The sequence below is a fragment of the Mus musculus genome, chromosome X (assembly GCF_000001635.26).
Source record: "Mus musculus strain C57BL/6J chromosome X, GRCm38.p6 C57BL/6J".
In the NCBI taxonomy this organism is placed as follows: Eukaryota; Metazoa; Chordata; class Mammalia; order Rodentia; family Muridae; genus Mus; species Mus musculus.
In genome coordinates, this window is record NC_000086.7 from 162888463 (window position 1) to 162901267 (window position 12805).

The 12805-nt window shown below is 43.1% G+C and overlaps 1 pseudogene; it reads right to left on the reverse strand.

Annotated features, from left to right (window-relative positions):
- Positions 1 to 6241: 6241 nt before the first annotated feature.
- Positions 6242 to 6692, reverse strand: Gm15209 (annotated as a pseudogene).
- Positions 6693 to 12805: the final 6113 nt, after the last annotated feature.

Genomic DNA, 12805 nt, shown 5'->3' on the forward strand with positions numbered 1-12805 from the left:
ATGTCCGGCTAAGGCTCCGCCCCCTCTGCATCGACTCCCCGCCTCCCCGCCTCCCCGCCTCCCCGCCTCCCCGCCTCCCCGCCTCCCCGCCTCCCCGCCTCCCCGCCTCCCCGCCTCCCCGCCTCCCCGCCTCCCCGCCTCCCCGCCTCCCCGCCTCCCCGCCTCCCCGCCTCCCCGCCTCCCCGCCTCCCCGCCTCCCCGCCTCCCCGCCTCCCCGCCTCCCCGCCTCCCCGCCTCCCCGCCTCCCCCTGCTTTTGGAAAAGAGGCTAAGGGCCAAAAGGGTTTTCTCCGCTGAGCTCTTCTTGCTCTCTACCCACTTTTCTATTTTCCCCAGCTTTGTTTTTTGTTTGTTTGTTTGTTTTGTTTTGTTTTTGGCTTTTTCAAGACAGGGTTTCTCTGTGTAGCCCTGGCTGTCCTGGAACTCACTTTGTAGACCAGGCTGTCCTCGAACTCAGAAATCCGCCTGCCTCTGCCTCCCAAGTGCTGGGATTAAAGGCGTGCGCCACCACGCCCGGCTTATTTTCCCCAGCTTTATAGGTGTGTGGTTGGCATCTTTGGGGGCTCTCCTACCTGGTCTCACTTTGTGATTACCTCGAGATGACAGCCTCCTTTTTTAGGGCCAGCTGGACCGGGTTACACCCCCACCCTTGGAAAAGGAGGCCTCAAGCCTCCTCCTGAGTTTAACCCAAAGCTGGGAGTAATGCATAGTGATTTAGGCCAGCCTGGGCTACCTAAGTTCTTGTGTCAAGAGCAGAACATTAAAAAAAAAAAAAAACCTAAAGGAAAAAAGGAAGGAAATCAGCTGAGCGTGGTGGCACATGCCTTTAATCCCAGCCCTCGGGAGGCAGAGGCAGGAGGATTTCTGAGTTCGAGGCCAGCCTGGTCCACAAAGTGAGTTCCAGGACAGCCAGAAAAACCCTGTCTCAAAATACCAAAAAAAAAAAAAAAAAAAAAAGAAAGAAAGAAAGAAAGGAAATTAATTGTAAGGAAGAAGTTGGGGTGGGGTACTTATAGATTAAAAATTGGTTTACAGTGGGTAGGTAAAATGGATTAGCAGGTAAAGGTACTTGCCACCAAGTTTGGCAACCTGAGTTTGATTCCTGGTACCTATCTGATAAAACTGACCCTTGCAGGTTCTCTGTCCTCTGATCTCTACACAGGCTCTGTGACTACCTATACCATAAATAAAATTTAAAGTATTTCACACAATAGCTTAGAGAACTTACTGGGACTGAAGCTCAGTCAGTGGTAGACTGCTAAAACACATGCCCAACACAGCAAATCATGCGCACACATATGGAATAGACCTGGCTGAATGGGGTGATACATGCTTGTATTCTCAGCATTCAGGAAGCTGAGGCAGGAGGATCTTGAGTTCAACACAAGCCAGAGCTACATGAGACCCTTTCCCAAACAACCAAATGAGTGGCACTTAGAATTTAAAACCCTGGTAGTTTACGTGCTCAGCCCTGATCTCCACATGGCAGAAGAAAATAGCCCACTCCTGAAACTTGTTCTCTTGTCTGTATCAGTGTGCATTGTGTTCTCCCCAAACCCCACACACTAAATAAAGCATAATAAAGATTAAAATAGGGCTGGAGAGATGGCTCAGCGGTTAAGAGCACTGACTGCTGTTCCAAAGGTCCTGAGTTCAAATCCCAGCAACCACATTGTGGCTCACAACCATCTGTAATGAGATCAGATGCCCTCTTCTGGTATGTTTGAAGATAGCTGAAGTATACTTACATATAATAAATAAATAAATAAATAAATAAATCTTAAAAAAGATTAAAATAAGAAAACCCTCGAATACTCATTTAAAGACAGGGTCTCAAAGCCTAGCACAGTGGCACACACTTTTAATCCCAACACTTGGGTGGCAGAGGCAGTCAGATCTGAGTTCAAGGCCAGCCTCACCTATATAGTACAGCTAGGGTTACACAGTGAGGGTTTTTCTTTTTTTCTTTTAAATATAGGGTCTCAAGTAATCAGGCTGGCCTTGTCTTGGATTCTCTACCACACTCACCAAGCCTTTCTTATCTGATTCTGGGAATCAAACTCGCTGCCTTCTCTATGCTAGGTCTATACTATACCGATGGAGCTACATACTCACAGTCCACAACTGTGCATTTTATTTGAATACTAATTCAGCAAACACATTTAAAAATGATGACACACGGGCTGGTGAGATGGCTCAGTGGGTAAGAGCACCCGACTGCTCTTCCGAAGGTCCAGAGTTCAAATCCCAGCAACCACATGGTGGCTCACAACCATCTGTAACAAGATCTGACGCCCTCTTCTGGAGTGTCTGAAGACAGCTACAGTGTACTTACATATAATAAATAAATCTTAAAAAAAATGACTCTTAATTAAAAAAAATGATGACACACATATAAATGGTAACTTGGACCTTAGGAAGCTGATGAGATCAAGGAATTGTGAAATCATGTTTAAATTGTGGTCAAAATTCAAAATTTATCATCACCCATTTTCTTTTCTTTTTTTGGGGGGGGTTGTTTTTTTTTTTTTTCTGGTTTTTCGAGACAGGGTTTCTCTGTGTAGCCCTGGCTGTCCTGGAACTCTGTAGACCAGGCTGGCCTCAAACTCAGAAATGTGCCTGCCTTTGCCTCCCAAGTGCTGGGATTAAAGGCGTGCACCACTGCTGCCTGGCTATCACCCATTTTCAAAGTCAGTAATTTAGTAGTATTAAGCACATTCACATGACTTTGCAACCAATAGCCAGAACTTTTCATCTTGCAAGCTGAAATTCATACACTGCTTCCATTCTCTGCAACTAAACTTCTAGCAAACATCATTTTACTTCATCTTTATGGACTGGTCTGCCTACTGTAGATACTTATGTTCAGGGCTGGGTGCTGCCAATATGAGAGTAGTAGGTTTTTTGCCTAGCAAGAATGAGGCACTAGGGTCAAACCCCAGTCCATGGAGGACGGGAACTTGGTGTGATTATACAGTATCTGTCTTTTTGTGATTGCTTCCTCTTCCTCCTCCTCTTCCTCCAAGACAGGGTTTCTCCCTGTAGCCCTGGCTGTTCTAGAACTCACCTTGTAGACCAGACTAACCTCTATCAAACTCAAAGACATCCACCTGCCTCTGTCTCCTGAATGCTGGGATTAAAGGTATGTGCCATCATTGGGAACTCATGATTGGCTTCTTTATTGAGTATAATATCCACAAAGGTCATCCACGTTATGCATATTATAAATTTCTTTCTTTTTAAGGCCTGATAGTATCCCATTGTGTGTATATATAGTACCCCATTTTGTTTATCTGTTCATCTGTGGATGGACACAGCATTCTTTTAAAAAAAAAATTCTTAGTCTACCATAGTGGTGCAGTCCTTTAATCCCAGCACTCAGGAGGCAGAGGCAGGTGGGTCTCTATGAAGTTGAAGCCATTCTGGTTTACATAGCAAATTCCAAGATAGTCCCCATGTAGAGACACCATGTCCCAATAAACAAAACCAACCAGACAAAAATTCTTGACTGAGGATTGAGCCTGGGTTTTTGAGCATGAAGGAGAATAGCTTTACTATTGAGCAACACCCCTATCAAAAACTGTTCTGTTTTGTTCTATTTTGTTTTGTTTTGTTTTTTCAAGAAAAGGTTTCTCTGTGTAGCCCTGACGGTTCCAGAACTTAATCTGTAGACGAGGCTGGCCTTGAACTCACAGAGATCATCTTGCCTCTGTCTCTCAAGTGCTGGGATACAGGGCATGCATCACCACTGTCTGGTTTCATTTTTATCTTTTTTTAATTTTTTATTTATTTATTTTTTGTGACAGTTCTGAGATTCTTTTTCTTTCTTTCTTTCTTTTTTCTTTTTTTTTTTTTTTTACTTTTTGGTTTTCTGAGACAGGGTTTCTCAGTGTAGCCCTGACTGTCCTGGAACTCACTCTGTAGACCAGGCTGGGCCTCGAACTCAGAAATCCGCCTGCCTCTGCCTCCCGAGTGCTGGGATTAAAGGTGTGCACCACCACACCCGGCAAGATTCATTTTTTTTCTTTACAAGTAAATGAAATATTTTTTGAAAAGAAATGTAACCACTGAGATAAGCAATATAAAGACATGGTTCTTGGCTCCACAGTGACTTGTGTGAGGGGAGGTCACGCCACTGTTTCTTTAGACACTAAAGCTGGGCTGGTGGAGGCCACCTGCAGTCCCACAAGCTAAAGGTCATCCTGGTTTACACAGTGAGCTCTAGGTCAGCAAGGACTATGCGTTGAGACTGGTCAAAGAAGAAAAGCAAAACTAATATACAATGATTCTGTTTAAAAAAACAAAACAAAACAAAACAAAATCCCATGATTTCTTCATGTTGGCATCCATGAAAGAATGAGATCACTTTTCTTTTTGGGGGGGGATTTTTAAAATTTTTTTTTATTTTTAATTTTTATTAGGTATTTTCCTCATTTACATTTCCCAATGCTATACCAAAAGTCCCCCATACCCACCCCCCCCACTCCCCTACCCACCCATTCCCATTTTTTGGCCCTGGCGTTCCCCTGTACTAGGGCATATAAAGTTTGCGTGTCCAATGGGCCTCTCTTTGCAGTGATGGCCGACTAGGCCATCTTTTGATACATATGCAGCTAGAGACAAGAGCTCCGGGGTACTGGTTAGTTCATAATGTTGTTCCACCTATAGGGTTGCAGATCCCTTTAGCTCCTTGGGTACTTTCTCTAGCTCCTCCAATGGGAGCCCTGTGATCCATCCATTAGCTGACTGTGAGCATCCACTTCTGTGTTTGCTAGGCCCCGGCCTAGTCTCACAAGAGAGAGCTATATCTGGGTCCTTTCAGCAAAATCTTGCTAGTGGATGCAATGGTGTCAGCGTTTGGAAGCTGATTATGGGATGGATTCCTGGATATGGCAATCAGTAGATGGTCCATCCTTTCCTCACAGCTCCAAATTTTGTCTCTGTAACTCCTTCCATGGGTGTTTTGTTCCCAATTCTAAGAAGGGGCAAAGTGTCCACACTTTGGTCTTCGTTCTTCTTGAGTTTAATGCATTTAGCAAATTGTATCTTATATCTTGGGTATCCTAAGTTTTGGGCTAATATCCACTTATCAGTGAGTACATATTGTGTGAGTTCCTTTGTGATTGGGTTACCTCACTCAGGATGATGCCCTCCAGGTCCATCCATTTGCCTAGGAATTTCATAAATTCATTGTTTTTAATAGCTGAGTAGTACTCCATTGTGTAAATGTACCACATTTTCTGTATCCATTCCTCTGTTGAGGGACATCTGGGTTCTTTCCAGCTTCTGGCTATTATAAATAAGGCTGCTATGAACATAGTGGAGCATGTGTCCTTCTTACCGGTTGGGACATCTTCTGGATATATGCCCAGGAGAGGTGTTGCTGGATCCTCCGGTTGTACTATGTCTAATTTTCTGAGGAACCGCCAGACTGATTTCCAGAGTGGTTGTACAAGCTTGCAATCCCACCAACAATGGAGGAGTGTTCCTCTTTCTCCACATCCTGAATTTTCATCTGCTGTCACCTGAATTTTTCACCTTAGCCATTCTGACCGGTGTGAGGTGGAATCTCAGGGTTGTTTTGATTTGCATTTCCCTGATGATTAAGGATGTTGAACATTTTTTCAGGTGCTTCTCTGCCATTCGGTATTTCTCAGGTGAGAATTCTTTGTTCAGTTCTGAGTCCCATTTTTTAATGGGGTTATTTGATTTTATGGGGTCCACCTTCTTGAGTTCTTTATATCTATTGGATATTAGTCCCCTATCCGATTTGGGATAGGTAAAGATCCTTTCCCAATCTGTTGGTGGTCTTTTTGTCTTATTGACGGTGTCTTTTGCCTTGCAGAAGCTTTGCAATTTTATGAGGTCCCATTTATCGATTCTTGATCTTACAGCACAAGCCATTGCTGTTCTGTTCAGGAATTTTTCCCCTGTACCCATATCTTCGAGGCTTTTCCCTACTTTCTCCTCTATAAGTTTCAGTGTCTCTGGTGAGATCACTTTTCTTTCTTTTTTTTTTTTTTTTAAAGATTTATTTATTTATTATATGTAAGTACACTGTAGCTGTCTTCAGACACTCCAGAAGAGGGCGTCAGATCTCATTACAGATGGCTGTGAGCCACCATGTGGTTGCTGGGATTTGAACTCTGGACCTTCGGAAGAACAGTCGGGTGCTCTTACCCACTGAGCCATCTCACCAGCCCCCGAGATCACTTTTCAATGTGATACTCTGGTCAATGTGTGAGGTGACCAGGTGATAGCACCTGCTCTCTAGAGCAGTCTCTGAGCAAGGACTCAGTACTCGTCCAGAGTATCTCCGCGAGGAATGGAGAGGCCCCGAACTTTAAGGGTCTGGACCTTCAGTTTCTCTGCCTCCAGTCTGGTCCGCTGTTGCACCCTCTGTTCTAGGATCTCTTCAATAGACACTTGCTAAAGGGGCGTGTCACTCCCCTTCTCCAGGTCTATTTCTCCTAGTAGGACCACATTTTCTCCTCTGAACATGGAAATCCCTCGAGGAATATCACCGTACTTTTTGCCCACATGAATTCACTCTGCAGTCTGATGGAGCACTAAGTTAGCAAATTGATCAATGCTTCTTTAAAAAACCTATAAGTGTCTTTCCATCTTGAAGTAGGACCAAGTGCTTTTTGTCGATGTCCTCGATGAAGCTGGTGGTGCCGGGCATATAGTTCATTTTTGAGTTCTCGCAAGGCTGCACCAGACGGCCGTGAGGGCATCCAGTCACCCGTCGGCCCGACGCGGACAGGAACCCGCCGTTCACCTGCCCTGGTTTCATTTTTAAATTGTGGTAATGGTACTATATGTGACTGTGGGTTTAGGTTTTCAAAAAAGTTCTTTTAAAGAGTCATGTTACAATATTGGAGGACAGAATGGAAACATGATCAAAATTTGCTTCAAATGAATACCAGAGGGGTTGGAGAGATGGCTTAGTAGTTAAGAGTACTGGCTGCTCTCACCGAAGACCCAGGTTCAATTTTTTAAAAAAAGATTTATTTATTTATTATATGTAAGTACCCTGTAGCTGTCTTCAGACACTCCAAGAAGAGGGAGTCAGATCTTGTTATAGATGGTTGTGAGCCACCATGTGGTTGCTGGGATTTGAACTCAGGACCTTCAGAAGAGCAATCAGTGCTCCGCTGAGCCATCTCTCTATCACTCAGGTTCAATTCTTAGCACATGGCTATCTGTAATTTCAGTCTCAGGAGAGCTTACACCCTCTTCTGGCCTCCACAGGTACCAGGCAGGCATACAGAAAGGCAGGCAAAACACACGTACAAATAGAAAACAAATAAATCTTGAAAAAAAGTTTCAGAACTGGGGCAATAGTTAGGGATATAAATGAACAAGGCTGTTCTTGGTTCGGTAATTATTTATGCTGACGGCTTTTAACTTTAGATCTACTGTTTTATTTGTTTGTTTGTAGACAGAGTCTCACTATGTAGCCATGGCTGTCCTAAAACTCACTCTGTAGACTAGGCTGGCCTCAAACTCACAGAGATCAGCCTGCCTCTGCTTCCCTACTCACGGGATTAAAGGTGTGCACCACTATGCCTGTCTTATTTTTACTTTTTTTATATTATTTTTTTTCTGTAACTATCTGTCAAACAAGCAAAACTGGCAAGGAGTTGATGACCATAGCTCCCAAGCCCTCTAAGACTTGGTGTGGAATGATAGCCATGAACCCTCCTTGCCTTACCCTGTGACAGGTCCAATGATATTTGGAAATAAATGTAGGGACTGATTATAATTCTGATTTCCCTGTGGTCCAGTTCCCCACACTGACCTGCATTTACATTTTATTCAGGTCCTGGACTTCAGCTTGACAAGCCAAAACTATCCACAACTTCTAATAAGTTCATTGAGATATGATCCAAATACTTTACAATTCACCTGCTTAATATATACAACAAAACTATATATTTATATGTACATGTATACATGGCTTTAAATCTATAAAAAAGATTTGCTTATTTACTTTTATGTGTATATGTGTACCTGCACATGTTCGTGTGAACCATATGCACGCAGCAGATGCCCTCAGAGGTCGGAGCACATTGGATCTCTTAGATCTGGAATTATAGGCAGTTGTGAGCCACCTGATGAGACTGTTGGGAATTAAACTATGCTCCTTGGAAAGAGCATTGCTGAGCCACCTCAGTCCTCTGGCTTTTAAATGAAAAGAGAATCTCTTTCTCTCTCTCTCTGTTGGTGTGGGTGTGGGTGTGATTTTATTTGTCCCAGAGGAACAGAGGGCAGGGAATAAGAGACAAAGACAGGAGATAGAGGACTAGAAAGAAGGGAAAGGGAACAAGGGAGAAGAGGAAAGAGTATTTTTTTTTTTTTTGTCCCAGAGACAAAGGATTCTGTCTGGATAGAGAGAAGGCAGACATGGTCCACAGGCAAATGGTGGTTTATGAAGGTAAAAAGGTGCCCTCCCCCTCCATCCCCATGCACTTTAGGATGAGGTGTTTAATTTTAATTGGGCAGGTTAATTAGGTGAGCCAAAAGGGGCTTTTGATGGCTGGATTTCAATACTTTGATAGCTAGACCTTGGTAGTTTAGCCTTAGAAGGAGGAAATGGCCAAGTAAGGAGATATATCTTGGAGGCTACCTTTAGGAATGTAATCTAATGGTTTTTAATGAGGCAGAGGGAATGGGGGAGAAGGGCAAGTCCTGTAGGGCCATGTTGGCCATGCTCGAGCTGGCTAGGGTCCCTTCACTATATAGACACGGTCACACACACACACACACACACACACACACACACACACACACACACACACACACAGTTGGAAGCTGGTTCAGTGAGTAAAGGTACTTGCTGTGTATGCCTGGTTGCCTGGTTACTTGAGTTCGAGCCCCAGAACTCACGAACAGACAGGAAAGAACCTCCGGAGTTGTCCCCTGACCGCCAGGTACGCGCACTGTTCTCCATATGTTCACGTGCACACTAATAAATAAAACTTAAAAAAATGATTTTTATTTTATGTACAAAGAACTATCATAAATGAACATCTTTCAGTGGGTAGGCATTTTTGAATGAGCGATGTCAGGAAGCTCAGGACTTTCGCACTTCCCGCATGCGGTCTGCAGGTATTTTCCGTTTGGGCAAAGGCCCTTTGTTGTGCCATCCTATGAACCAATGAGAACCCTGGCAGGATTTTGATGAAGGACTCCAGTGGAGCTTCCTGCATCTCCCTCTCTTCCCCAGATGGCCCAGGAGAGAAAAAGACAATAGTTTAAGTATTTAATATACTATTTACTTTCAAATTGTTGGGAGATGTAATGAGATTTGTCATTTTAATCATTTTAAGGGTACAATTCAGTGGCACTGATGACATTCTAAAAAAATTTTCTTTTTTGTTTTTGTTTTTTGTTTTTTGTTTGTTTTTTCGAGACAGGGTTTCTCTGTGTAGCCCTGGCTATCCTGGAACTCACTCAGTAGACAAGGCTGGCCTCGAACTCAGAAATTCACCTGCCCCTCTGCCTCCCAAGAGCTGGGATTAAAGGCATGTGCCTTTTACTGCCAGGTTAAAATTTTTTTTTAAAAAATTACATTTATTTAGGGGAGAGGGGTCGCCAATTATGGCACACTTTCTGAGGTTGGAGAAGAACTTTCGAGAATCAGTTCTCTCATTTCACCACATGAGTCCTGGGAATATAACTCTGGGGTGTCAGTTTGGGCACTAATGTAACTGGAGTGTGTGTGTGTGTTTCAGTTTTGTCGAAATAACCTGTTTTTCTTTTTAAGTTGGAGCATTGATTCAGCTTCAAAAGCTAGGAGATGTCTTATCTTGGCCTTTTTAGCCCCTCCAGAAATTGTGTTTCTCTCTGTAGCCCTGGCTGCCCTGGAACTCTCTCTGTAGACCAGGCTGGCCTCAAACTCACAGATACTCCTGTTTCTGCCTCCCGAGTGCTGGGATTGAGGTTAAATATATGTGTTACCAGGCCCAGCAACCTTGAAATTACTGACAGTTTTCAGAAATGGTATTTGTTTTAAGCACAATTGGAAAGAGTATGGATTTATTTGATTTAGAAGCCCAAGACAGGGGTTCTAATTCCACCACTTAGTAGGTGAATCACTTTGACATTTTGGGACTTTTTTTGTGGTGGTGGTGGTGGTGGTGAGTGAAAAAAAATCTTGTGTGTGTATGTGTGTGTGTGTGTGTGTGTGTGTGTATCTTTGTGTGCTTGTGTCCTCATCTGCATACCCCTGCCCAAGGATGCCAGAAGAAGGCATTGGATTCCCTGGAGCTGGAGTTATAGATAGCTGCAATTTCTGATGTGGGTGCTGGGAACTGAAGTCAAGTCCTTGGGGAGGGTAGGAAGTGCTCTTAATTGCTGAACCACGGTAAAATCCTTTAAAGTAAAAGATTATGCAAGATATAATGGTGCATGCCTGTAATCACAAGCACAAGGGGGTGGGTAAGGTGGTGAGATGGCTCATCAGATAAACTGGTGACTGCCGGTAAACCCGATGACTGAGTGCCATCCTCAGGATACTTAAGTGAAAGAGAGAATGAATCCTGAACGCTGCCTTCTCACCTTCACATGTGCCATAGTACATTCCTGTGGCCTTACGCAAAATAAATAAATGCAATGAAATTACATAAAAAAAAAACCAATGTGTGAGATTTGGCCTTAAAGATTATAACCTTTGATTAAATGTAAAATTATGAAATTATTGCAATCAATATGATGATGGACTTTTTCTAAAAAATATCTTGAGAGTCTAGCACAGTGTTATGTCACTAGTAATTATGAATAGACACATTTTGCTTTTTTTTTTTTTTTTGAGGTGCTGACAATGAAACCTAAAGCCTTGCAAGTTCTTTCTTAGCTTTTTGAACAGTCCATCCCTACATTATACAGCTTACTTAGACTTGCTATCTGGCTCAGAACAATTGCTGACTTTTACTTCTGTTTAGAATGTAGTTAGAGACTATGTTTTTTTATTTTTATTTTTGTAAAGTGGTGATTGTAGTTTCTCTTCCAGGTTCCATGACTTTACAAGCCCCAGGCAGTTGGCTAGATTTCCAGTACCAGGCAGGACGTCCCTCTTGTTAAATGGGGTTTAAGACCAATTAGAGAGCTGTTGGTTACCACAAACGTATATGTGCCACTGCTGTACCCTTAGCTTATCATGCCATGCTGGGCCTTGGTGTGGTTCATAGGTGTTACAGCTGATTGATCTCCTTCCTTTGGAAGCTCGCATGGCACCTTCAGGTACCAGGAAAGTGGATGCTTAGGGAGGAAGCTTTTAGGTCAGATCCAGTTCAGGTACCTCTGGGCCTTCTGAAGGCTATTGTGTCTTCAGCAAAAGGGATTTTCCTTTCACTTCTGATAGGCAATCAAAGGCAACATCGATAGCTTACAATGTGTTGGGAATCCCTTGAACGACTCTGACCAACAACTCAAAAGGGGACTTCTCATAACTGGGGCTGGGGTTTGTTGGATGGTCTCTGACTCTTGGCCCAGATGGGAACATTTCACTTAAACTATATATGTATATACAGACTCATGTGCTTTATGTAATTTTAGGTAGATGATAATATGATGCTTTATGACTTCTGGAAGTCATTGTTTCTGTTATTTTAGTTTCCTCCCTCCTTCTGTATTTATCTCCCTTCTCTTATGAAGGGCATTGAGGTTGTTTCCATATGGTGAACAGAGTGGCAATACTTATTTGATTTTATGTGTGTGGGTGTTTTGCCTCCATGTATGTTAATGCATAACATTCATGCCTGGTACCTGAAGGGACCAGAAGAAGGTATAATATCCTGGAACTTGCCTTTCTCTGAGTCCCAAGTGCTGGGATGACTGATGTGAGCCACCAAGCCTGGCTTTCCTTTGAAATCTTGCCTTCCAATATCATACCCTCTGCTGCTAAACTTGCTGGGGCTTTTGCCTTCTTCAATCCCTCTCTTTCCCGTTTTCCTGCTGTCCAATAGGCTCTGGTGGATTTCAGTCTCTGACCTCCAGGATTAGACCTTTGGCCCTCTACTACATTTACATTCTAAAGAGGCTCCCACTTTGCCCTACTTGACACAATTCATAAAACTGGTTTTGTTAGAGATCTAGATTTATATAGATTACAACTGGCTTTTCGTTCGTAGTTGTGTTTCTAAACTCCACGAGGTCTTCAGTAACGTTTGTCTAAGTTTTGAGTCCTGTTTTATCCTTGTTACTCAAAAATCTCATGGTCATTTGGGAGGCAAGGGCAGGAGATTATTCTAAGTTTGAGACGAGCCTGGTCTGCATACAGATCTCCAGGAGAGCCAGTGACACAATGCACCTCTTACTGTTGCTGAGGTCTCACATAACCCAGACTGGCCTGGAATTTACTAAGTATTCAAGGGGGATCTGGAACTTCTGTTTCCTTTTGTTTCCATGTTCCGTCGCTGCAATACAGTTATGTACTACCATGCGTTTGATGTAGTGTATTAAGATACAGTGTGATCTTTCTTGTATTTGCTAGGCAAGCACTCTACCAAATGAGCTACATCTCCAGTCCTAGCCTGTCTTAAAAACCAAATAAAATAAAATAAAATAAAATAAAATAAAATAAATTCGCGGCTTTTCTAAAACGTCTGCTCCCTTCAAACCTGTGTCCAGTTAGATCTTTTATTTTTCAGTTGTTTTTCCTCCTTTCCTACACCTGAAACAGCCTTGGGTGTCCTTTGCCACACTTATCTTTTAAACACTCCCCCAAAGTCGCTTTGGAAGCCTTCTCTCCTACTTAGCTCTGCTCCTCCTCTCTTCCTAACTTTGGGCTAATGAAGTTCA